A 25732-nucleotide genomic window follows, 5' to 3' on the forward strand; every position below is an offset into this window, starting at 1 on the left:
ATCAAACCCAGGGATTCAGGCGTGCTAGGCAACTACTCTACAGCTAAGACACATTCTCAGCTAGGATGATCCCTGGTCCTCCCAAATCCATATGACCATTCCTCAGATAAATAGAAAGTAGGAGGTAGGATGACTATGAAGCACAAGTCTGGTTCACACAGAAATATTCCTCAGACCCCTCTTCCCACACCCTTAGTTGAAGTTTCTCTTCTACCATTGAGGGATGAGAGAGGGAGAGGGGAGTCCTTAGAGGAGTACCAACAACAGTGCCCCCCTGAGCCCCACATCCTTCCCCACACAAGTGGTTCTACAGATTCCGATCTTACCTGACTCAATGTGGAGTCTACACTGACTCCCCACCCCTGCAAGGCTCAGGATGAAATAGAGGTCAGTCCTGGCCTAAAGCCTATACTTAGCATGGAAGGTCCTAGTCCCAGACCCACTTCCACCTCTGACTGCTGTGTTAGCCTGGACCACCACCATTCACCACTATATTGGTGGTGATGACCTCACAGATGAATTCCAGGAAGAAGGTCTATGGCAAAGAGCAGAAACAGCAGGGTGAGCAGGGCAGAAAGAGGTGGGGTGATTGCTCTGGGATCTTCCTCCTTGAAGCCCTCCTGTCCTGCCAGGACCATGCTGACCTAAAGCATGGCCAAGGCCAGTGGGTGAGACGAGATGCAGGAGCAGGGACTCAAGGAGGTACTGCTTTGTCTTGGAGCACTTGAAAATTCCAATTACATTTGGCCCATGCTAATCCCAGAGCCAACATGCAATACCTCTCCTTTTTGTTGTTGGCTGTGAGCATTGTCCCTAAGCTTTTTTTCTCGAGGCTAGAACTCATCACTTGAGCCACAGGGCCACTTCTTGTTTTCTGATGGTTCATTGAGGATAAGAGTCTCACACAATTTCCTGCCCATGCTGTCTTGGAACCATAAAGCTCCAGATCTCAGCTTCCTAAGTAGCTCGGATGACAGGAGTGAGCTACCAGTGCACAGCATGTGATACCATTTGAAGGCTTCTTGGCGAGTCTGTAAAAGGAGCCCCAAAGAGTCTGGATAGACATTGACCTGACTAAGGAGCTGGGATGGAGGAAGGCTGACATTCTATCCATTCTGTTCCTTAAAATCAAAGATGCCAGATGGTGTTGTATGCATCAAACTCTTAGGCCAACAACCACCAGGCTTAGTGGGGAAAAGGTAGAGAATACCCAAAGATTGCAGTGTAGAAATCTTTGATTTTGCATGCATGTGGTGTGTGTGTGTGTGTGTGTGTGTGTGTGTGTGTGTGTGTGTGTGTATGTGTGTGTGCATGTATGTATGTGTGTGTGAAGACAAGGCCTAGGCTCTATCCTTGAGTTTTCTTGGTCAAGTCTAGCGCTCTGCCACTTGAGCCATAGCCCCACTTGCTTTTCTATAGTTAAATGTAGGTAGGAGTCTCAAGGACTTTGATGTCCAGGGTGGCTTTGAAGTTTGATGGGGACCCCAGGGAAGCAAGAGTAAACACAACTCGCAGGTCCAATCCCTATGGTGGGAGACTCCTGCCCCCTGGTGGCCAGACACGGGACATCGCCCCTCCCCTTTCCCTCTGCCTCCCCCCCCCCCCCGCCATCATCCTCTACAGTTCAATTTGGGAAAGTGACCCAGGCCAAGCTGATTTTGCTCACCCTGAGTGCTGATGCCAGAGCAGGTCTGTTCCACCCTAGGCCAAGAGAGCTCCAGGAGGCCTGGCTCCGAGGGGCACAAGGAAGGGAGAGGTCAGCTCCAGGCCAAGCTAAGAGCCTTTGCCCATGGACACCCCTACTTGGCCTTTCTGATCACTGTAAGGCCTGTCAAAGAACAATCCCCAAAAAACAAAATTGGAGCTGTGTCTCAAAATGGTAGAGCTTTAGCATTGAAACAAAGAGCTCAGAGACAGGGCCCCCAAGCTTTGAGTTCAAGACCCCTCAGCTGACCCTCCTCCATAAAACACAGGTTAGCTAAATGTGAACTAATAGGATTTGGGAAGTGTTTCTGAAGAATGGTGATACTGAAGAAAGCACACTAATTCTAATGACAGCTGAATTTGTGACATACAGCTATGTGCTGACACCTTCACGGGGAGCTGTTTGCTGGGTCCTTCCCACATGGGGGTTTTGTGCTGTTTGCTGAGTCATCACAAAGGGTGCTATGTTCTGAGTCCCTAAGAAGGTTGGGCTGTTCTGGGTTTTCCAAAGGGTACCGTGTGCAGAGTCCATTACACAATGTACTGTATGCTGAGTCCTTCAAAAAGTGTGGTGTGCTAATTCATCCCAAAGGGTGCTGCTATGTGCTGAACCCTTGGGAAGAGAAGGATGAGGTGAGTTTTTCTAGTGCTGTGTGCCAAGTCCTTTACACAGGGTGCTCTGTACTGTCCTTCAAATGGTGCTATATGCTGAGTTTTTCAAAGGGTGCTGTGCACTGAGTGTTTTACACAGTGTGCTACATACTCAGCCCTTCAAAGGGTGCTGTGTGTGGAGTCTTAACCCAGGGTGCTATGTAATGGGTACCTGGGAAAGTGTGCTACAAGCTGAGTTTTTCAAAACATGTCATGCACTTAGTCCTTTACATTGCAGGATATGGTCTCCCTCCTTCAAATAGTGCTGTGTGCTGAGTTCTCTACACAGGTTACTATCTGCTGAGATTTTCAAAGTTAACTCTGTGCTGAGTCCTTTACACAGGGTGCTTTGTGCTTTTTATGGAAGTGTGCTGTATATTGCGTCATTCAAAAGGGTGCTATGTTCTGAGTCCTTGAGTGGTAGTTATCCCCAACAATCAGAGGCACACAAACACAATCAACACACACACACACACACACACACACACACACACACACACACACACACACACACACACACACACACACACACACACGGGTCACCATGCACCTGCTTGGTGTGTGGAGTAGAAGGAGTGGGGCTGAGAGGAGACTAGTTTTCCCTGGGCAGGTACTGGGGTTGGTGGGGAGTGCTATGCTGAAGTGAGGCTGCAATTGCCATGGCCTGGAAGCTTCCATGGCCTGGAAGCACCAGGGCCCAGTCAGGGCTGCCATTGTAGTTGGGGTGAGGGGGCGAACCCAGGGGAGGGGGGTCCAGGGGCACACTGCAATGGCAGCCAAGGTCAGGGCCCCGGGGGGTGGGCGCACATGCACAGGCGGGGGTGGGGCAGCCTAGGAGATGAGTGGAGTGCGAGAGTGAGGTCAGAGAGAAGAGCAAGCACATGCAGGAGGGGAAGCAGCTTCAGCGGTTGGCGGCCAGTTAGATCATAGTGCGGGTCTTGGCAAGGAGCAGAGAGCATGCGGAGCCAACACAGAAGGTATATTTCCGACCAGCCCCATGGAGGCGAGGTGTCCATGGCATCAATAAGTCTGAGATCCTGGCTGGGGGAGCAAGGTAGCAGTGGCTGAGGTGCAGCAGTGGAGAAGTTGGCTGCTGAGATGGGGCGGGGGTGGAAGCAGAGGCCCCTGGGGAGGAGGCTGGTGAGGTGATGGAAGAGGCTGCTGAGGAATGGGCAGCAGCAACAGCTGAGGAGGAGGAGCAGAGGAAGCTTACAGCTTACCCAGGCACACACAGATGCCCCTGCCTGCTCCCAGCAGTGCCGCATTTCACATATGGTGCTGCCAGCTCAGATCCTTGCTGCCACTCTCAGTTGTCTGGCAGAAATGGCGCAGCCCTAACCTGCTTGTGGCCCATACCTAACCCCACCCCAGGTCCTCAGACTCCAAGGCCCTCAAGCACCAGGAGCAGCCGCCTATAGCTTCTGCCAGCAACGCATATAAGTGGCTTTCCCTTGGGCCCACACCCCGTGACCCCTGTACCTCGTGACTTCCTGTCACTCCCCCAGTGGACCCAGACCTGTGCCTCCTGCCTCCCCTCTCCTGTCCCACCTGCACCTCCCTCATGCCCCACAGTCCGCCCTGGCTCTGCCACAAATGAGACCCAGTTGCTGCGGTGGAGTATTGACCCTGGGATCCAATCCCCATCCCTAGTGGCCAGTGTCCCCAGGAAAAGGGAAGATGAAGAAATGGGTGAGGAGGGGAACATCCCAGAGCCCCTGGCCTGGAGCAGTAGGAGCCACACAGCCACATATCTGCACCCTTCCTCTCGCTGAAGGGAACCTGATGGCTTTAGTCAGAGGTGGGTAGCAGCAGCTCTGGGTCTTTTCCTTTTTTTCTGGGGGTAGAGGCTGTTGGATGCAGAAGATAGGCCCCCTTATTGTTGTGGGAGCCCTTGTCTGTCTTCTGTGCTCAGTCACACCTTCACCTGAGGAGGTCCCAGAAGAGCCCAGTAGGGAGGTGAGAGCACTGGGGGTCAGATGGGTGGTGAATATTTGGGAGGTGTGTTCCTCCAACACACATACACCTGTCCTGTCCCCCTCCCATGCCAGCTGTTAACAGTTTTCCCAGGGTTATCATATTTCCCAGCTCTTCGAGCTCTGCTAGTGCTCCTGGTCCATTTGGTCTCCTCATCCTCCTCAAGAATCTACCAAGTCACCCAGAAGCATCTAGGCTGGAAGTAGGGAGTCCATCCATATATATAGCCTTTAGGACTCCATCAAATTCCCCAACACTGCCCCCACCCCAGGTCAGACACCCCTCTGGAGGCACTATGACCCCCTTCTTTGTTTTCTCTCCTGGTTCTGAGAAGCCACCTGTCTCAGGACTCCTTCACCCAGAGTCCTAGCATAGGGGACTCAAGGCTGGTTGTTCCCAATGGGAGGGGTCTTTCCCTGGAGAAAGGGAGAGGCAGGGTGGTTCTATGTTATTAGAGCAATGTTCCCCTTGGTGGGATGCCCTGGTTCTGACCAGGGAATCCCCATGCTCGAGCTTGTACATTTCCCAGATGAGAGAGAGAGAGAGAGAGAGAGAGAGAGAGAGAGAGAGAGAGAGAGAGAGAGAGAGAGAGAGAGAGAGAGAGAGAGAGAGAGAGAGAGAGAGAGAGAGAGAGAGAGAGAGATCATCTTTCTCCTTGTACAGCCTGACTGTGAATGATCAGGTGGTAAATTGCAAGTGCTGCATGAATGAGTCTTCTGTCACTGGTTTGTATTTGTGTGTGTGTGTGTGTGTGTGTGTGTGTGTGTGTGTGTGTGTGTGTGTGTGTGTGTGTGTGTGTGTTTGGGGAGTGTAGGGAGATGAGAACAATGAAAATATACTTTAGTCACCGTGTCTAAAAAGAGCAAAAGCATTTTATTTTTGTGTATGTGTATTTGTTGTTCTTTTTTCATGAATGCCCAATACAAGCCCAGCCACAATTTCTCTTTTCTCCTTCATCATTTCATGGCATCTTTGGAGAAAGTTTCAGTAGATTACCTTTCCACTTCTTTCCACCTCCCTCTTCCCCTTTCCTGTAGCCAACTGTAGCTTCTGGGCCTGTGTAGCTCTCTACTAGGAGGCCCGTGGGAAGCGCAGACCAGAGTGGACACCTGTCCTTCTGTCTTCAGCCAGAAGGCTCATGAGTGTAACCACAACCGCAATCTTCCACCCAGACACTCTGCTCTCATGTGTATAGTTGGAACTAATTCAAGGCTTGGGAATGTGTCTGCCAAACATAATTAGGGAATGAGATGTGGGGGAGGAGGGCAGGGGCTGTGAAGCTAGGAGGGTCTGGGAAGTAGTGAATGGTGTGATATGGCTGATGGCTCACCACGACAAAAGATGAGAGGGGAACCTTACCCAGGACATTGTTGTGTGTGTGGGCATCTGGGCAGGGAGCTACAGGCCCCCACTGGTGGTGTGGATTCCCTTCCTGGTCAGTGCACTGTTGTGCAGTCCTCCCTGGAGTCCTGCAGATTCCAATCTCTGTTCTGCCTGGTCCGTTTCCAGCTGGGCAGTGGTAGGCAAGTGTGTTCTCTCTGCTGGAGCCTGCTCAGTATCAGGACATGGCAGTTAGCTTGGGCTTTCTGAATGCCAGTTTCTGTAACCTGCTATAGGTTGTCTGGAAGGAAAAGAGTCCACTGACTTTGGAACCCTTTAAGTTTGATTAGGACAAGTGAAATGCCATCTTTTCCAAGGTTTTTACTTGAAGTTGGCAATTTCCACTAACACCTGGGATTATGGGTCAAATTAGACAGACCATTTCATCTGCGGAACAATGATGTTCAAAGCAACACAGGTAGAGTTCCCTAGGCAGATGGTCTCCTGCTACGAACATCGTGCCCCGACTGCCTTTCTCCAGCAGCTACTGATTAGCCTCTGGCTCTGTCTAGGGTGGCCACCACAGTTGAGAATGTTGTGGGGAGCAGAGATTGTGACCTCGCCATCCCCTGCCTGCCAGCTGTAAGCAGAGACTATTCCTATCACCTGTACTGGACTCTGGGAGATTCAGAGATCTGGGATGCATCAAGGATCCTTTCTCTGCAACATGAAACTTGGGGGCCGGATATGGTGGACCATCCTGTCTGGCCCCAGGGGGTGGAGAGTATGCCCCTTCAGCCAGGCGTTCAGCGCACGGAAACCTTGTTCACACCTGAGTAGGGAACTGAGTGCCACAAAGCTGGTCAGCCTCTGGACAGAGATCTTTAAGATAGGCATCCCAGAGGCCACAGTATCCAGCAAGTACATCGTGGCTCACATCCTCGGAGCCAAAAGAGTTAAGTGCGGTGGCGCCAGAAGGACAGGAAGAGGGCATAGGGAGAGCTGTGGGAGAGTTACATCAGGTTATGCCCACCCAAGATGCTTACCAGAATCAGATGGCACTTTTCTGTAGTATTGTCATAGACAGATGCTTATTTATTTATCCAACAAAGAGTTACAGTGTGCGCCAAGCTCAGGGGGTTGGGGGGGATAAGTTATAGATGATGAAAATTTCCAGTGCTGGTTCCACAACACATGAAGAAACCTTGGTTTGAGCTGGATGCCTGTGCTTCATGCCTGTCATCCTAGCTACTTAGGAGGCTAAGATGGGAAGATCAAGGCTTAAGTTCTGAGCAGGAAAGCCTGTAAGACTCTTATCTCCAACTAACTACCAAAAAGAAAATGCAAGAAGTGGATGTGAGGGTCAAACCTTAGTCCATTGGCCTTGAGTACAAAGACTCAGGGGCAGCACCTAGGCTCTGAGTTCAAGGCCCAGGAGTCAGAGAAAGAAAGGAAAGAGAGAGGAGGACGGTGCGAGAAAAAGAAGAAAGGAAGGGAAGAAGGGAGCATGTGAGCCTTGGTTTGGAGTCCCTGGATGAAGGGAGCCAACCATTCACAATATCTATGGGGACAGTTTCAGAGCTTAAAGACAGTATGTAGGACCAAGCCAATGACCCCTCAGCAACTTTATGACATCCAGGAACTTTGTGGTCACCGACTGCAGAGGGAAGCAGCCTCAGGTAGACCCTAAGGCTCAGGCTGTGTCACCAGGTTTCAAACATCCCCAGCCCCAATAAGTTTATTTTCTGGTCCAAGATCTAGGGAGGTTTTGGGGTGAGGGAGTGTCAAGGCGGGGGGGGGGCAAGGAAGATGAAGAAGGAGGATGATCCCAGGTCAGGTGTGTCAGGAAATTGGAGCCATGACCTTGCCTGACAACCTCGACCATCAGTGATAGAGCCTTCTACCCAAGCACATGGCTATGAAAAGTCCTGGCACCTTGAGTTCACCATTGACCACCTGGCTGGCATCTGCCACAGGATGCCTGTGCAGTACATCCTTGGAGACTTGAACATTCCCGGGCTCAATCTGAAGATGACACTGAGAAGACTGAGGCCTAGGTGACTTCATCTTGAGCTAGGGAGCATCTTCTGAAGTATGAGTTATGCAGCTGACCATGAACCCTACCTGAGAATGAACAGAAGAAGCAATTCCCAGTGGACTAGGAATGTAAACAATCCTTGGGAAAACCCAGGCAGGCAGGTGCTGGAGTGCTTGGTGACGCTGCAGTCAGGCCACAGGTGGTGTTTGTTTAAAAAAGGAACTCTGCAGTTTAGCATGTATCCTCTTGAGACTCCTCTGTGGTGCAAGCCAACCAGTTTAAAGAACGTAGGCCCCCTTGATCTAACCAACAACTTGTTTCTGGTCCTTTCCCACTTTGTAGTGTGCCAATCATACTATAGAGTTGTTTTGTGATTTTCCTGGGGTTTGTAGTGATTTGTTACAAGAAATTATGATGTACGGGAAGCCCTACCTTCCCTAAAAAAGTGTATAAAAAGTGTTGTAACCATGGGCTTGGGGCCTCTCGGCATCATGGGCTGCTGCCATGTACACTGGGGGGAACAAGATCAAGCTTCCAATAAAGACTCCTTTGATTTTACATTGGTGACGGTCTCTGGTGGTCTTTTGGGTAAGTGTAGGGAGCCGAGGCGAGACTCCGCCCACTCCCTTGCAGCTTTGAGGTAACCACCCCAGACGGTGCTTGGCGGGATGCCTGGGCTGTGCGTGTGCGCGAGCCAGGTAGAGTCCCCAGCCAATCCCATGACACCTGGTGACGGTGAAAGGCAGGCGACCAACAATAGAAAGACCCGTGTTCCTATTCCCTATATAAGTGGCCATGTTTCGGGTGCACGCTCTCTCGCGCCCAAGCTCTCCTACAACTAAAAGGCTCTCCAATAAAGCGTGATCTGAGAAGACTCCTGGTGTGGCGGTCGTTTTTTCTTGCTGGTCGAGTAGACGGTCGCTACAGGTAAGGATTTCAGAGTTAGGCTTTACAACACCCCCGGTGTTCATTCCTCCACCAGAGACAGAGGTAAGTGTGCCACTGGCACAGGACAGACAGGAAATGAGGGTGGGAGTCGGGACCCATGTAGCCCCGAGACTTCCTCTAGGGGGCACTAAGACCTCTTGACTGCTATTCTCAGAGGCAGAGGTGGGTCTCTCTTCTGGCTCAGCCTTTAGTCTAGATGGCAGATCTGGCATTCAGAGAGGGCCAACTGAAGGTGGGGCAGGCTTGGTTAGAGGCTGGTGGGAAAAACAGAGACCCTGGGCTCTGAGCAGGGTTGTTTTTGAGAATACTCACAACCCAGGAACATTGCTGGGATGGATCAGCCCTTTTCTCCTTCCCGAGAGAGAGGGATGTAGAGCCCTCCCATCTGCTTCCCTTGGCTGCGAAATCCTTTCATTCCCACATCCTGTGGTTGGATAACTAGACCTCACCTCACTGCTCAGTGTCAATGCAGGACAGTGAGAGATCCTGAATCTCTGATAGGTCAGGGATCCTCAGTATGAGATTGTACTTCAACGTCCTAACTTGGTGCATGGTCAGTCCCATCTAAGACTGCCATGATGTAGGACATAGAATCTAGAGAATCAGAGCAGGATTGGGTCTGTTCTGGGAGTCTTGAGTATATGTGTGAGCTTTGAGCTCTGGTGTGCCCATCTGCTTCCTTTTCTTCGGTGGGTCTTTGCTAGAAAAAGCTTGAAACTAGAGACTGGGTCCTATCCCTTGCCTTGATGCTAAAAGCTAGCACTCTACATTTGAGCCACAGCTGCACTTACAACTTTTTTGGGTGTTTAATTGGACATAAAAATTCTCATGGACTTTGCGGTTAAGGCTTGCATCCAACTGCAGTCCTCAGATCTCAGTCTCCTGAGGAGATAGGATGAAAGGCATGGAAAAGTATCTTTGGCCGGCTGCCAGTAACTCATGGCTGTCATCCTAGTTACTCAGGAACTGAGATCTGAGAATCATGGTTTAAAGCCAGCTTGGGCAGAAAAGTTCTGCGAGACTTGATGTCCAATGGACCACCAGAGAATAGGCACTGTGGCTCAAGTGGGAGAGTGCTCACCTTCAGCTGCGGAACTGAGGGACAGTGCCCTGGCCCAGAGTTCAAATCCCATGATCAACAACAAAAAAAAGAGGTGACTAAGTTTTCCGCATAGCAATGTGTACAGTAGGAAATGCCATACTGGGATATGAGACATTCCAGGTATGTGAGAAGCTTAAGGTTTTGTCTACAGTGGGTCTGAAGTCGGGAGTGCCACCTTCTTGGGGGTGGGATGTGATCCTAATGGAGGGAGTTCATGGTTCTCTTCTCAGAGACTACTGAAGCTTTGGGCTGTGTGTGTGTGTGTGTGTGTGTGTGTGTGTGTGTGTGTGTGTGTGTGTGTGTGTGTGTGTGTGTCTGTGTCTGTGTCTGTGTGTCTGTGTGTGTCTGTGTGTGTCTGTGTCTGTGTCTGTGTGTGTTTGTAGGTAGAACTGGGCCTTGAACTCAGGGCCTAGGTGCTGTTCCTGAGCTATTGTGCTCAAAGCTAGTACTCTGACACTTGAGCCACAGCTCCACTTCTGGCTATTTGGTGGTTCACTGTAGATAGGAGCCACACAGACTTTCCTGCATGAGTAGGCTTTGAACCGTGATCCTCAGATCTCAGCCTCCTCAGTAGCTAGGATGACAGACATGAGCCACCCATGCCGGCTTTGTGTTTGTGTGTGTGTGTGTGTGTGTGTGTGTGTCTGTGTAGAAGTGGGTTGTAACACGGAGCGCTGGACCCTTTGGTAACTTATAACTACTATCTTTGGGGGATGCATGGGCCGAGGTTTAGGGGCCTGGAATGGTGGAACACTTGAAGGGATCTCAGCACCATTAAATTATAAGACCAAAGGATCTGTGTGCCCTGGAGATATCTACTCCCTTAGGCCTGGTTGGTGGCAGAGAGAGCTTAGGAGGACCTGGGGGTGGGGCCCACAGAGGGTGACTCCCCAGGGGGACAGACAGCATAGGCAGCCCTTAGTAAGGATGTGAGCCCTGTTAGTATGGAGTGCACTGGTATGGGTCAGAGTCTGGGTCTCCTCATAATGACGATTCATGGGTGAAGCCAACCCTATTTTAAATCTTGACCTGTAATCTTGAGATTTCAGTATCCTGAGTAGCTAGAATTACATGCATGAGCCTCTGGCACAAGGCCTCTAATTTTTTTTTTTTTTTTGGTATATTAGGGTTTGTACTCAAGGCCTTAGGCTTGCCAGTCATGTCTTCTACCATGTGAGCTAAGCCTTTATGTCTTGGACATTTCCCAGATAGATAATATATGCTCAGGCTAGGCTGGATCGCAGCCCTCCTATCTGTGACAGGCATGCGCCAGCAGGCCTGGTCCTCTTTAGTTGGAATGCTAGACATGTAGTGCCACGCTCAGTCATTGGTTTAGATGGATTGTCCCAAACTCAGTCCATGGCAGCCGATTCTTGACCTAAGGTGAAGCTCTGGGTTGGGCCTTGACCATTGGTCCTCAGTCTCCTCCTGAGACAGTTGTGAGGAAACAAGGAATCAATACAAGGGGATCTCTGGGGCAGAGCCAGGCATAGAGGTAGAGGCTGTCAGATATGGTTCTTGGCAATTCTGTGAGCATATGACAGGAAGATACCCAGAAAGCGCTCAGATGGGGCCTGTTATTTATCGTGCAACTAGTACGGGATTATGAAACAAAACATGGCTCTCTTTCATCCTTACCCTATCGCCATGAGGAAGGGGATCCTTCACTGTGCTCAGTTTTGCAGCTGGGGAAAACGAGGCATGGAGACTCTAGGTGACCTACTCATGACCCCCAGCTGACAGGAAGCTCGGCCTGACTTCTCTGCCATGTTCCCTAGGACAGTGGGTGTTATTCAGTTCACTTCTTGTGGTGGCAAGTCCACTTCTTGTCAGTTGTGAGGCTTGAACTCTGGACCTGGGCACTGTCCCTGAGCTCTTCAGATAAAGGCTAGCGCTCTACCATTTAAGCCACAGCATCACATCCAATTTTCTGGTGGTTCTTTGAAGATAAGAGTCTCACAGACGTTCCTGCCTGGGCTGGCTATGTACCATGATCCTCATATCTCAGCCTCCTGTGTGGTTAGCATTATAGTCCTGTGCCACCGACACCTGGCTAAAGTGTAATTCAGATTTTCTTTCTTTCTTTCTTTCTTCCTTCCTTTCTTCCTTCCTTCCTTCCTTCCTTCCTTCCTTCCTTTCTTTCTTTCTTTCTCTTTCTTTCTTTCTTTCTTTCTTTCTTTCTTTCTTTCTTTCTTTCTTTCTTTCTTTCTTTCTTTCTTTCTATCTCTCTCTCTCACACACATTTTCTGACTCTCTTTGTCTCTGTCTCTGTCTCTCTCCATACCTATCTCTCTCACATAGGAACTGGTTGAATGGGTGCTGGAGGAGGTGGCTCAGGGTCCCCATGTGGCTGGACTCAAGGTGGTCCTCCCATTCTGGAGGTGGGCTGTAGGTCAGGAGCTGTCTCCTCAGCCTATTGAACTACCTCCCTGAGGTAAGCCCCACTGTGCCCGGGTTAGACAGTGTCGGATATTCATCGTCTGTCCCTCCCTTGAGTCCCTCCCCACTACCCTCTGCTAAGACAGTTAAAGGAAAGTGGATACAGAGGCATCGCGTTGTCCTCCCACCTAGCACGATCCTGGGCCTTGATCCCCACCACCACTTATATCGCCAGATCCTGGTTATAAGAAATTGAATCCACTCTATGTCTACTTCGCTTTGCTGGAGTGTGTTATTTTGGGGTGGAGAGGCAGTATGCAGAAGAAAGACCCTAGGCCTGACACCTCTTGGGGGACATTTGTTCTTGTGACAGAGCCAAGTCATTGCTGTCAATAAGGAGGAAGCTGCCATCAGACTGATCTGGAACAATGATCACAGGTACGTAGGCTGTTGAAGTATAAAACCCACCCATGTCGGCTTCCCACTCACCACAAGTGGGGTGCAGTGTGGGTGGCCCAGAACTGGCCCTAGGGGATTATAAGTGGATGGTGGCAGTCAGGTGCTGGTGGCTCCCACCTGTCATCCTGGTTATTCAGAGGCTGAGGTCTGATGGTTGTGACTCAGGACCAGCCCGGGCAGAAGAGTCTGTCAGATTCTTATCTCCCATAAACAACCTCCCCCCATACACTAAAAAGCCAGATGTGGTGTTGTGGCTCAAGTGGTAGAGCCTCAGCCTTGAGAAAAAGAAACTCAGGGATGACACCCAGGCCCTGAATCCAAGACCTAGGACTCACAAAAATAAAATAAAATAAATGAATAGTGGGCACGTGTTATCTTACTACCAAAAAGGATGGAGTCAGTCTTCTCTCTGGTAATTGTAGCCAAAGATAAGGGGCTTCCTTTGATGTTCCTCTAAACCTCTCCTTCGCTCCATTATCTCTCCAGGCTTCAGTTGCAGGATAAAATTCAGATCATTCCACTCGATGTGACCTTACATACTCTCCCTACCCACCTTCCTTGGGGTGGGGATCCAGGATGGACTCACCAATGGGAGGATGAGGCACCGCAGAGATGGGGGTAGGTATCTCTGAAACTCAAATCCTCTCTCTCTCTCTCTCTCTCTCTCTCTCTCTCTCTCTCTCTCTCTCTCTCTCTCTCTCTCTCTCTCTCTCTCTCTCTCTCTCACACACACACACACACACACACACACACACACAGACACTCACCTATGTCAATTCAATTCAAATTAGCCTTTTCCAAAGACACTTTATCTCCTTGGATTAACTGATCTAGGAGACAAACTTGATCCCCTGAAATTGACTATTTTAACTGGGGCTTGCTAGTTGACACGAGATAAACAGAAGCTCAAAAGAAAGGCTCTGGTGCCCATCACCTCTGGCTCAGCCTCAAGCCTGACATCCTGGTGACTTGGGAGGCAGAGATCTGAGGATCAAAGATCAAAGCCAGCCATAGGATAGAAAGCCAGAGAGACTTCTCTCCATGGAAGCACCAAGAAGCCAGATGTGGAGCTGTGGCTCAAGGGGTAGAGCAGTAGCCTTGAGCATGAAAACTCAGAGAGAGAGAGGTCCCAGATCCTGAGTTCAAGCCCACACAAAAATATGGCCCCATCTTGTTGCCCCATACTGTCTGGGCCTTGAGTGACCTCTCATGGAGTATGGTACAGCAGCGGTCCCAGGGTAGTGTATGAGAGCCTTCAAAAGTGGGTGGTGGAAGCCAGGCCTTCTCCTTCATGCGCTCTCAATCCACACCGGCCAGAAGGCAGAACGTGACAAGGCCAGCAGCCTGCAGAATTAAGATTCCTCTCTACCAGAACAATTGGAGTGGGCTTCTTAGAAGTAGGAATTGAAAGGGGATTTTACTTAACAAGGAGGAGCAGACAGGAAGCACAGAGTGCAAAGATACTGTAGATATAGGACAACATAGGTGAGCATGATCATTTCAAGCCATGGCTGCTGCTGAGAAACTCGGTACAGATGTGCAAGACTGTCCCGAGACAGGGCCAAGGGGTCACAGAAAAACAGCTATCCAAGGTTGGAATTGTGTCTTAGCAGTATTGGACTCGCTATCACACAGGAAACCCTTGATTCAATTCCTATGTCCCACATACACAAAAAAAAGTCGGAAGTGGCACCTTGGCTCAGGTGGAAGAGCACTCACCTCCAGCAAAAGAAGCTCCGACACAGCGCTCAGGCCCCGAGGTCAAGCCCCAGGACTGTCAACATAAAACAGCTCTCAAAGTGACCTTGGTGATGGGTGGATGGCTCTGCCCTGTAGTTCTTAGTAGATCCATCCATGCTTTGTGTCTCCTTCATTGACAGAGGGGAACTGGACACTCCTTCTGCCCTGAACACCTGGACCCGGTTATCAGCAACCCTCCCAACATCTTCCACGAGGACATGAAGCAGCTGGCCCAAGAAATACTCAGGTGGGTGGGGCAGGGGGATACAGTCAGGCCCCAGAGTCCTAGTGGGTATGATCTGCTCCGGATGACCAGGCCATCCACAGGAGGCAGATGGGAGCTTAGAGAGTGGTAGAGGTGTGGAGGGGACGCTTTAATGCATATGGCCCTACCCAGATTCCAAGCCTCCCTTTGCTGTCCCTGAGGGTGGTAGAGGAGTATCTAGGTGGTAGTGTCTAGAGGAGGACTAGGAGGAAATTCTAAAGAATGAGACACCATAAGACCTGGGCTGGTGTCTCACACCTATCATCCTGGCTATTTGGGAGACTGAGATCCAGAGGATCCCATTTCCCAGCCCAGGCAGGAAAGTTCCATGAGAGTCTCATCTACAGTCTCCAATTGGAAGTGGTTCCATGGCTCAAATGGTAGAACACTGGCCTTGAGTAAAAATCATCATTGGAGACAGTACCCAAGCACTGAGTTCAAGTCCCTCAACCAAAAAAAAAACCCCAGAAAGACACCCCTTGCCTGTAAGAGATGGTGAAGGAGTGGGGGTGCTGTGGTTGGGAGAACAGGTGCTGGCCTCAATGTACAGAAATTTCTAATATCTCCCCTGTTTTACCTGAGTGTAAAATCACAGAAGGGTGGGCGTTGCCTTACCAAGAACTCCAGAGGTTGTGGCCTGTCTTAGGCAGGGAGTGGAGTGAATGTGAGCAGGGATGGGAGGGTAGTGTCAATTTTATTCTTTCCATCCATGGAAGTATGGTTTTGGGTGCTGGTGTCAAAGTCTGAAGTGAAGGATTGCATGTGACTTGTAGCCTGACAAGTTGGGTTTCCCCTGGGGATAAGAAGGTAACTGAAGCCTGGTGCTGCCATTGGCTCACAACTGTAATCCTAGCTACTCAGGAGACTGAGATCTGAGGATTGCGGATCAAAGCCAGCTTAGGGTGGCTTTGAACCACCAGATAACCAGAAGTGGTGCTATGGTTCCAGTGGTAGAGCACGCACCTTTAGCTGAAGAGCAAAAGGGCTGTGTGAAGGCCCAAAGTTCAAATCCCATGACCAACAACCAAAAATAAAGTACCTGAATTTTCTGCATAGCATTGTGTACAGTAAGAAATGCCATGCTATGTTATGAGCCATTCCAGACGTGTGAGAGACTCTGAGTTTTGTCTACAGTTGGTCTGAGGATCATAGTGCTATCTTCCCATGGGTTGAGATGGTCAGGTGCTCAGGGACTGCTGAGGCCTTGGGCTACCCCTGTGTGTGTGTGTGTGTGTGTGTGTGTATTTTTCCCTCATCTTTCTCTGTCCCCTTCCTGAGCTCCTGTCTGCTTCTTCCTGATTTTAGAGGGAGCCCCTCCTCCATGGCACCCTGCCTTTAGCCCCTTTTCTGGGTCTATAATGAGTCCTAAATTGGCAAAGACCTGTATATTCTAGCTTTTTGTTGGGGCCCAAGTCTGGCTGTCCATAACTTTGGCCGCCTCCAGAGGATTCTGGATCAGCAGGGCCAGCTGGCATAGGTTCTCCCCTGCCCCTGGAGGGGAGGGGGTCGCTCATGCCATGTCCTTTCCTTTTCCTCAGCTGGGCCTCTGGATGCATGTCCATCTTAGCAGGCTGGCAGTGGAGTGGGGGAAGAGTGGTTGCCAATGGCTCTGGCCAACTTCAGCCTGATAGCTGACTGAAGGCTGCCTAAACAAGGAGGATCTGGGGCTACATGGAAGGTAAGGACAAGTTGTCTTGGAAGTATCCATTGGTGTCTAGGAAATGTAAATGTAACTTATCACAGGAAAGTCTATCTTCCCCCACACAGCTGGGCCTCTCAGGTCCTTCTAAACAATTCTGGATAACCATAATACAGAGGAACAGACTAGATTCCAGGGTCAGGGTACAGGGGGTGAGAGACTGGGATGGCCAGTACCTCAATGTTCTGGGGCATTAGCCTTGACCTGGTTATGTCCCCCTTGTGTAAGTTCAATTCTTAACCCAGTGCTAGCCACACATAGGCTACTTGTGGCAGTTCTGTGGAAGTAGCAGGAATGGAAGTGAGATCTAGGATGACCAAAATCTGGATTTATGGCCTGTGGGGTTGGGGATGGCAAAGGGTTTGTATTTAAAAAAATCTCAGAGGGCTGGGAAGGTGTCTCATTGGTAGAGCACTTGCCTTGCATGCCTGAGGCCCTGGGTTCAATTCCTCAGCACCACATAAGCAAAAAGGAAAAAGCCGGAAATGACGCTGTGCCTCAATTGGTAGAGGGCTAGCCTTGAGCTGAAGAGCTGAGGGACAGTGCCCAGACCCAGAGTTCAGGCCCCATGACCTGAGCCCCCCCCCCCAAAAAAAAAACACCAAAATCTCAGAGCTGGAACTCAGGGCCTAGGCCCTGTCCCTGAGCTAACACTCTACCACTTGAATCACAGCTCACCTTTCATTATTTTTAGTACTTTAGTGGAGAGAAGAGTCTCACGGACTTTCTTGCCTGGGCTGGCTTCAAGCTGCCATCCTAAGAGCTCAGCCTATTGAGTAGCTGGTGGCACCTGATAAAGATGTTTCTGTGTGTGTGTGTGTGTGTGTGTGTGTGTGTGTGTGTGTGTGTGTGTGTGTGTGTGTGTGTGTGTGTGTGTTTACCGGGGCTTGAACTCAGAGCCTAGGTGCTATCCTTTAGCTTGTTTGCACAAGGTTGGTGCTGTACCATGTGAACTAGTGTAGCTCCGCTTCCCAGCTTTTTGATGATTCATTGGAGATAAGAGTGTACCAAGGCTAACTTTGAATCTTGATTGATCCTCAGGTGTCAGCGTTGAGTAGCTAAGATTATAGACATGAGCCACTGGCACCTAGCAGCAAGGATGTCTTTTCATATCCTCTTCTGTTCTAACAGCTGAATACTTGCCCTGGCCTAGACCTCTGACCTCTACATCAGCTCCTAGCAGCCCCTGACTGTGTGGAGAACCTAAAGCTCAAACCTGATCCCATTTCTTTGTCCTCAGGGGAGGGTATGTTTTGTCTGAAGCCTGGGTTGGAGGGGTAGCTGTTCATGGGTGCTTGGCTGGGACAGAGAGGTACTCTGTTTTATTCAAGAAGGAAAGTGTGGCCGGTTAGATACTAACAGCTCATTCTCACATATTCCAATCTCCTCAGAGGCTGAGATATGAGGATTGCCATTCAGTGGCAGCCCAGCTAGAAAAGTCTATGAGACTGTCTTCTGCAAATAACCACAGAAAGCTGGAAGAAAAGCTGTGGCTGAAGTGGTAGAGTGCTAGCCCTCAATGAAAAAAAAACTCAGGCACAGAGCCCGGGCCCTGAGTTAAAACCCTGTACCAATATGTGCACGCACACATGCATGCACACACACACACACACACACACACACACACACACACACACACACACAGAGGTGTTAATGATGAGCTGAGGTAGATCTGTGGGTAGTCCTGAGGCATAATCATAGTAAACTCTCAAGGCAGATCAAGTTGTTTCTCCCTAAATCCTTCTTGGGCTGAGGGGTCTGGGTCATGGCAGTAAGTTCCATGGGACCTGCCCCTCCATCCATGCATGGGGCCACAGGACCAAGGGAAGGACACTATGGATGCTCCTTTTTAGTTGGCCCACGATTGCAGACCTTCATCTGCCCCTGAGCACTGGTGAGGAAAGCAGGGCTCCAAGCCCTGGGACTCCAGGAGTAGTGAATGCTAGAAGCAGCAGCCAGCCACCTGTGGATTCCTGAGCCTACAAGTCTTTCATGAGCCCAACTCAACACCCGTCAAAGGTGTGTCTGACAGATTCAGACTTTTGTGATACTTGCGTGGGTGGGCATTACCTGCTGTGCCATCTTGCAGCTCCTGCCCCTGTTGGCCCAGAACCCTGGTATGAGATATCGATTTACTGCTCAGATCCACACTGCACCTTTGACAGATGCCATTCTGATGACTCGACCTAAGACCTCCGTGCCCCAAGGCTTGACCTTTCTGTGATACTGTGGCCTACTCTGTAGGAAAAGACCTCCAAAGAGGCTGCTCTGAAGACTGGTGGGACACCTAGACATTGGGAGACCCTTAGGGGCCCACTGGAAAGTACTCTGCCACAGAGTGAGGTCCAAGCAGGCCAGGTGCTGTTCATGGGGCTTGAACTCTGGGCCTGGGCGCTGTCCCCCAGCTCTTCAGCTTACCACTTGAGCCACAGCGCCACTTCCAGTTTTCTGGAGGTTCCTTGGAGATCAGAGTCTGCTGGACTTTCTGGCCGGGGCTGGCTTTGAACCGCGATCCTCAGGTCTCAGCCTCCTGAGGAGCTAGGTGTGAGCCACCGGTGCTAGGCTGATCTGGAGTTTCTCTACAGTGGACTAGGAGCTCCTGAAAGCTTTACTTTATTTTTTTAGGTGCCAGTACTGGGGCTTGAATTCAGGGTCTGGGATTTGGTCTCTTAATTTTTTCCTTCAATGCTGGCACTCTATCACTTGAGCTATAGCTCCATTCCTGGCTTTTGGTAGTTCATCGGCAAGAAGAGTCTTAGTAACTTTCCTCCCTCTGATCTCAGTCTCCTGAGTAGCTAGGATTTACAGGGATTGTGTCACTAGTGGCATTAGGCTAGAAGCTTTTCTTTTTTTGAGGGGGGGAGTCCAGTCGTGGGGCCTGAACTCTGGGCCTGGGCGCTGTTCCTCAGCTCTTCAGCTAAAAGCTAGCGCTCTACCACTTGAGCCACAGCACTACTTCCAGCCTTTTTCTTTTTTGCTTATGTGGTACTGAGGAATCGAACCCAGAGCCTCAGGCATGCAAGGCAAGCACTCTACCACTGAGACACCTTCTCAGCCCCTAGAAGCTTTTCTTAAGCAAGTGTTCTTCCCTGCATTTGCCCTGACTCCTCCATGCAAAGGAGGCCTGAGGGTCAGGAGCTATGAAAAATAGGCTGCCAGCCACAGGAAATGGCTGGGGTCCATGGTGAAAAGACAAGCTAATCTTCCCCCTGGGCCCCATTCTAGGATCCCAACCTCTGCTCTACATGTGACTCAAGTACAAACCTTGACACAGCCTTGAATGTCCTGCCAGACTTGTCTGAAGCCACAAAACCTTCATTCCACCCACACCACCTTCTCTAAACCACACCTCAGGACCGTTGCCCATGCTGGACCTTCTGCCTGAGGCTCTCTATCCTCTTTCACATCTTAGAACTCCTGTGGAATTTTGGCACTGATTATATCACCTCGTGGAGCAAGTCTTTCCTTCCAATCTCCCTCTCTCTCTCTCTTTTTTTTTTTAGTATTAAGTTTCTAGAGATGGAACTTGTGCAGGCTGACTGGCAAATGCTCTATCTTGATGTGTGTGTGTGTGTGTGTGTGTGTGTGTGTGTGTGTGTGTGTGTGTGTGTGTGCACATGTGTGTGCCATTCCTAAGGTTTGAATTCATGGCCTGGATGCCATTCTATCCCTGAGCCTTTGTGCTCAAGGCTAGCGCTGTACTTGAACCACAGCTCTTCTTCTGGATTTTTGGGTGTTTAATTGGAGGAAAGTCTCATATAGACTTGGTTGCTTGCAATTGTCATCCTCAAATCTCAGCCTGCTAAGTAGCTAAGATTACAGGGTTGAGCCCCCAGCACCTGCCCTCTACCCTACCTCTTACCTATAACGTCAGACCTCCTCTGAGTCCCAGAACAATATATCTCACCAGGCTGACTTTTGTTTTGCCAGTCTTGGGGCTTGAACTCAGGGTGTGGACATGTTCCTGAGCTTAGTTTGCTCAAGGCTAGCACACTACCACTTAAGCCCTAGTGCCACTTTTGGCTTTTTCTGTTTCTGTGGTACTGAGGAATAGAACTCAAGGCTTCATGCATGCGTGCTATGTAAGCACTCTACCACTAAGCCACATACACAACCCACAACCCAAGGCTCACTTCTCATGGGAGTTATGAGGGTGGGGTTTATTAACTTATCCCTTTCATTGTAGAAATCGCTGACTATTTCATATCTTTGCCAATATTTGGGACCAGCCTGTGACTTGGCAATGAGGAATGATAAATGAGTGATAGCCACCAGGCCCCGGAGGTCTAGGCTCACATCATACAGAGGGATAGAGAATATGAAGCCAGAACCTTCGACAACTCCTATAGCCTAGAACTGTGGTCTCCCTGGAGGCAGTGTCTGGCTTCTAGGTGTCCCAATGGGACACCTCTGCCAGAACATAAGGCTTCCGTTTTTTAAATGGCAGAGAAGGAGGCTTTGTTCATGTTGCCAGCTCAGACTTAGTACTCTATGAGGGTTTATCTCAAGTTGCCCAGGTTGGGTGCCTGGGCATGGGCAACTTGCTGAATGCTCATCATCCGTACAAAGATACAAGGAGTTATTGCCTCCTATTTTTTTTGGCAGATCTGTGGTTGTACTATGAGCCTAGGATCTGTCCCTGAGCTCCTTTTGCTCAAGTGTAGCACTCTGCCCTTGAGCCACAGACACATTCATGGTTTTTCTTTTTCATGTGACCTCTTAGAAAGAAGGGTATCATGGACTTTCCCACCCTGGCTGAATTGAAATTGGCATTCTTTACATCTCAGCCTCCTAAGGAGCTAGGATTACAGGCACGAGATACTGACAACTTGCTTTCTTTTCTTCTTGTTCTTTTTTTAAAATCATAACAATCTGAAATCTTCACGGTGTCATTCCAATGGTTTGCATTCAAATTAAACCACTCAGGCTTGGAGTTTGAATGCTAGGTCTGCCACCCACAAATGGAGGAAGATCCTGACAAACTCATTCCTGTTCATGTGAATGCTAATGGAATGTTATAAAAGTAATAACTAAATGTGCAGTTGCTTCATGATTCTATTTTAGAATGCCACAGAATAAGTATTGGATTTATATCATCCATTCTAGCATCATGGTATGATTAAGGATATTGACTAATTTTTAATTAATGCTTTCATATATATTCAACCAAGATACTTCATTAAATGGAAACATAATTTAATAGCTAATAATTGGTAATTATATATAATTTAATATCCTCACAGTCCCTCTCTCTCTATATATATATGTATATATATATACATATATATATCTCAATCTACACATCTATCAACATATATATGTATATATGTATATTTATATATAAATATACATATACATGTTGATAGATGTGCATATATATGATAGATAGATATATTTACATATGTATATATATAAATATACATATATCATCATACCTATGATCAAGCCCCACTAGTCCCATGGGAATAGTGGGGCTTGATCATAGGTCCTCTGAGCTCCCTGGCAGCTCAGTTTGCCAGAGTCTGGTCTGCTAAGACTGTGACCCCATTTATGGATTGGGCATTGTAGTCTGTGAGTTGAAATCCCAGGATGGCCAAAAATTGATTCTTTGTAGTAAGAAGCCAATTTTGACACATTGTTTTCCTTCTCTGAGAAAGTCCTTGGTCTCAGTATGATGTATAAAATATATCCTATGTGGTATGATATACTAAAAGGAATGTTATATGTGTAATAATACTAAATAAATAAGGGTAATAAATGTCAATGCAGTAAACCCATGTATGTAAATATATCTCATATATGAACATTATTTTTTCCAGTGCTGGGGCTTCAATTCAGGTCCTAGGAACTGGTCTGAATTTCTTGTCTTCAAGGACCGTGACCCATTCCCCTTCACCCACATTGTCACAGAGTTACCCAGACCCTGAGTTCAAATCCCATGCCTACCAGAAAAATTGTGCAAATTCAAGCCAGGGTCTAATTATTATTATTATTATTATTATTATTATTATTATTATTATTATTATTATTATTATTATTATTATTATTATTATTATTGCCATGTACGGGGATCGAAGTCAGGTCTTGGTATCTCTGCCACTGCCAGCACTGGGATCCTAGGACCTGAGTTCAAATGTCGGGACAGGCAAAAAATAGAAAAAATAAAAAGGAGAAGCATAATACTAAGAAATTCAAGAAAGTAGTTTTACCTTTTTATTTCCTTTGTGTTGTAACCATCCTGGGTCTAAATACCAAGGCCCAGAAAGTGTACATGACCTTGCATTGCTGATGTTTGGCAGCTATTAAGGAAGCCATAGCCGAAACCGGCAAATTAGGTCTGGAGGTCGAATCCCAGGACTGCCACTAATGAATGGTGGGAGATTCTAAGAAACCCATTCCCATATGCATCCATAGGAATGGAATGTTATAAAAGTAACAATTAAATTAGTAGTGTACGATTATATTATAAAATTATACACAACAATTATACTACATTGATTAATTTTCAATTAATATTTTATTATATATTCAATCATGATACTTTAAAAAGGAAGGAATAATTTAATTGCCAATAATTGGTATTAATATTTTATATGCAGTTACATAGTATACAGACATCTCTCTCTTGTACACATATACATCCATTTATCTGTCAACCAATCTACACGTTTATCCGTTCATTCTCTTGTCACTCCCGGGGCTCAGTGGTTGGGTGCTTGCCTAGTACGTACAAAGCCTTGGGTTCGATTCCTCACTCCTGCATGCACAGAAAAATCTGGAAGTCATGCTGTTGATCAAGCAGTCGAGCACTAGCTTTGAGCATAAAAGCTTAGGGACTATGTATAGACCATTACTCAAGACCCAGGACTGGCACCAAAAAAAAGAAAATAGAATGTTCTAACTGCAATGGTATTAAGATAGGACTTCAAATACCTCATCACAGAGCAAACCAGGAGTCTGGTGCTGACAGCTGACATCTAAACTGACAGCCAGAAGTAAATCACTGCCACCCAGCCCCACGGAGCCAGATGCTGCTAGTTCACTCAGCCCTGTCATCCAAGATATTCAGGGGCTGAGATCTCACACTGGTGGGTTTAAAACCCAGCCCTTGCAAGAAGTCTGCAAAACTCTGAGCTGTGGCTCAGAGTGGTAGAGCTCTAGCCTTGAGCAAAAGATCTGAGAACAGTAGCTCCAACCTTCCAGTGCATTCCCTGTGGCTGACTCCCAGCCCTCCCAAAAAAACCCATCCCTCTAAATCATTAGATGCAAATTTTGTGTGGTTTGTGACGTGTTTCTGAAAGAATGCTGAAACCGAAGAAAGCACCCTAATTCTAATGACTGCGTGTGGGATACAGCTATGTGATGAGTCCTTCATGAGGTGTGTGCTGAGTCCTTCATGGGGTTCATTCTTTCATCTGGTCCTTGTAAGAGCTCCACAAGTAAGATGATGGTGCAGATGAGAAACTTGAGGCTCACCAAAATTATGTATGTACTGAAATCTAGTGAGTTGTCTCCTGCAGAAAATTGTTTATTTTTCTCAGTCGTGAACCTTGAACTCAGGGCCTAGGCACTGACCCTTCCCTGTTGGCTCATGGCTAATGCCCTCCCACGTGGAGCCAAGGACTCTCTTGCAACAGAGTGTTATGATCTATGCGTCTGTAGCTGAGGTCTGTCACCCTGCCTACTCAAGAAGCTGATGTCTGAGAATCTGGGTTCCAAACTATCCCAGACACAAAGTGTCCCATGAGAATATTATCTCCTATTCACCACTTAGAAACTTGAAGTGGAAGCTGGGCACCACTAACTCACGCCTGTCCTCCTAGCTACTCAGGAGCCTGAGAGCTGAGGATCAGGGTCCAAAGCCAGTCTGGGCAGGAAATTCTTGAGATGGACGCTGCTCTCTAGCGACCCAACAAAAACCTGAAGAAATGCTGTAGCTCAAGTGGTAGCGCACTTGGCTTTAGCTATAGAACTGAAGGACAGCACCCAGGCCTAGACTTCAACTCTTCCAACATACAAGAAGAGAAAGAAAGAAACCTGAAGAAGAGGAGTTAGAGTGCTTTGCATGTATGAATCCCTGGGTTTTGATTCCTCAGTATCACATCACTAAAAAAAAAAAAGCCTAAAGTGGCCCTGAGGGTCAAGTGGTAGAGTGCTATCCTGGTACAGGAGAAACTCAGGTACAATGCTCAGGTCCTGAATTCAAGTTGCAGGACAAATGTATGCGCACACACACACACACACACACACACACACACACACACACAAACACACACACACACACACACACACACACAGAGAGAGAGAGAGAGAGAAAGAGAGAGAGAGAGAGAGAGAGAGAGAGAGAGAGAGAGAGAGAGAGAGAGAGAGAGAGAGAGAGAGAGAGAGATCAGAAGTGAAGCTGTGACACCAAATTGTGGTAAAACACTGAGCTTCTGTTCTGAGCTCATGGTCAGCACCCAGGCCCTGTGTTCAACCCCAAAAGCTAGCCATCCATGGCTCAACTAGGGGAGCTCAAAGGTTTCAAAACCTGATGAGCTTCACCAGCCCTAGATGACAGGAAGCATTGTGGTATTACCCATGTGCTTAGATTCAGTGAGCTTCTGGAAACCTAAGAAGGCAACTTTGCCAATTAGGAATCTTTTAATTCGGTTCAGCTCTCTAGTTGTCTGCCAGAAGGACCCTTGAACTAATTGTAGCAGTTTGTTTCAACACTGGGACATAGTCTAACAAAGACAGGATAAGTACAAGGAACTTGGCCTGCCACAGGAGGTGGCACAAATGAAGGCTTCCTGTCCAAACAGAGCACTGGGTAAAGAGATAGCTTTGAATACAAAGAAGCCTTTTTCTCCTGGCCTTCAGAACCCGCCAACACTCATCCTCACTAATTGGCCCAGATGGAGTTGTTTGTTACACAGTTGTACAGGAGTGAGGTCTTTTGTCTGCCTGTTCCAACAATGAGGCAGACTTCCTCCAGCAGCCTGAGGTGTACAGAAACCCTTAGGCTACACTGGGAACAGTGAGGTAAGCCCTGGAATATGCACTGTCTTGATAGCGCTCTGTGCTTTGAAACCATTTTATTCAAAGCAAATTTCCTAGATGTGTGCCTTTCAACATAGGGACTCTGGATCTTCACTGATAGAAATACATTCATACATATATGGGTAGACATGGAGTTACTGTTTTTTTTTTTTGCAAGTCTGGGTGTTATACTATGAGCCTAGGCACAGTCCCTGAGCTCCTTTTGCTCAAGGGTAGTGCCCTTGAGCAACAGTCCCCGCCATGTTTTATTTTTAATTCTTGTAATCCCTTAGAAATAAGATTGTCCTGGGCTTTCCTAGCTACTGTTTGCTGAAAGGCCTCAACCCTACCCAGAACCTAGCCTCATCACAGCATCTCCAAACTAGAGGAAATTCCCATTTCCCTCTTTTGGAATACTCAAAGCAGATCTCC

The sequence above is a fragment of the Dipodomys merriami genome, unplaced genomic scaffold (genome assembly GCF_024711535.1).
Source record: "Dipodomys merriami isolate MVZ:Mamm:240054 unplaced genomic scaffold, mDipMer1.0.p SCAF_371, whole genome shotgun sequence".
In the NCBI taxonomy this organism is placed as follows: Eukaryota; Metazoa; Chordata; class Mammalia; order Rodentia; family Heteromyidae; genus Dipodomys; species Dipodomys merriami.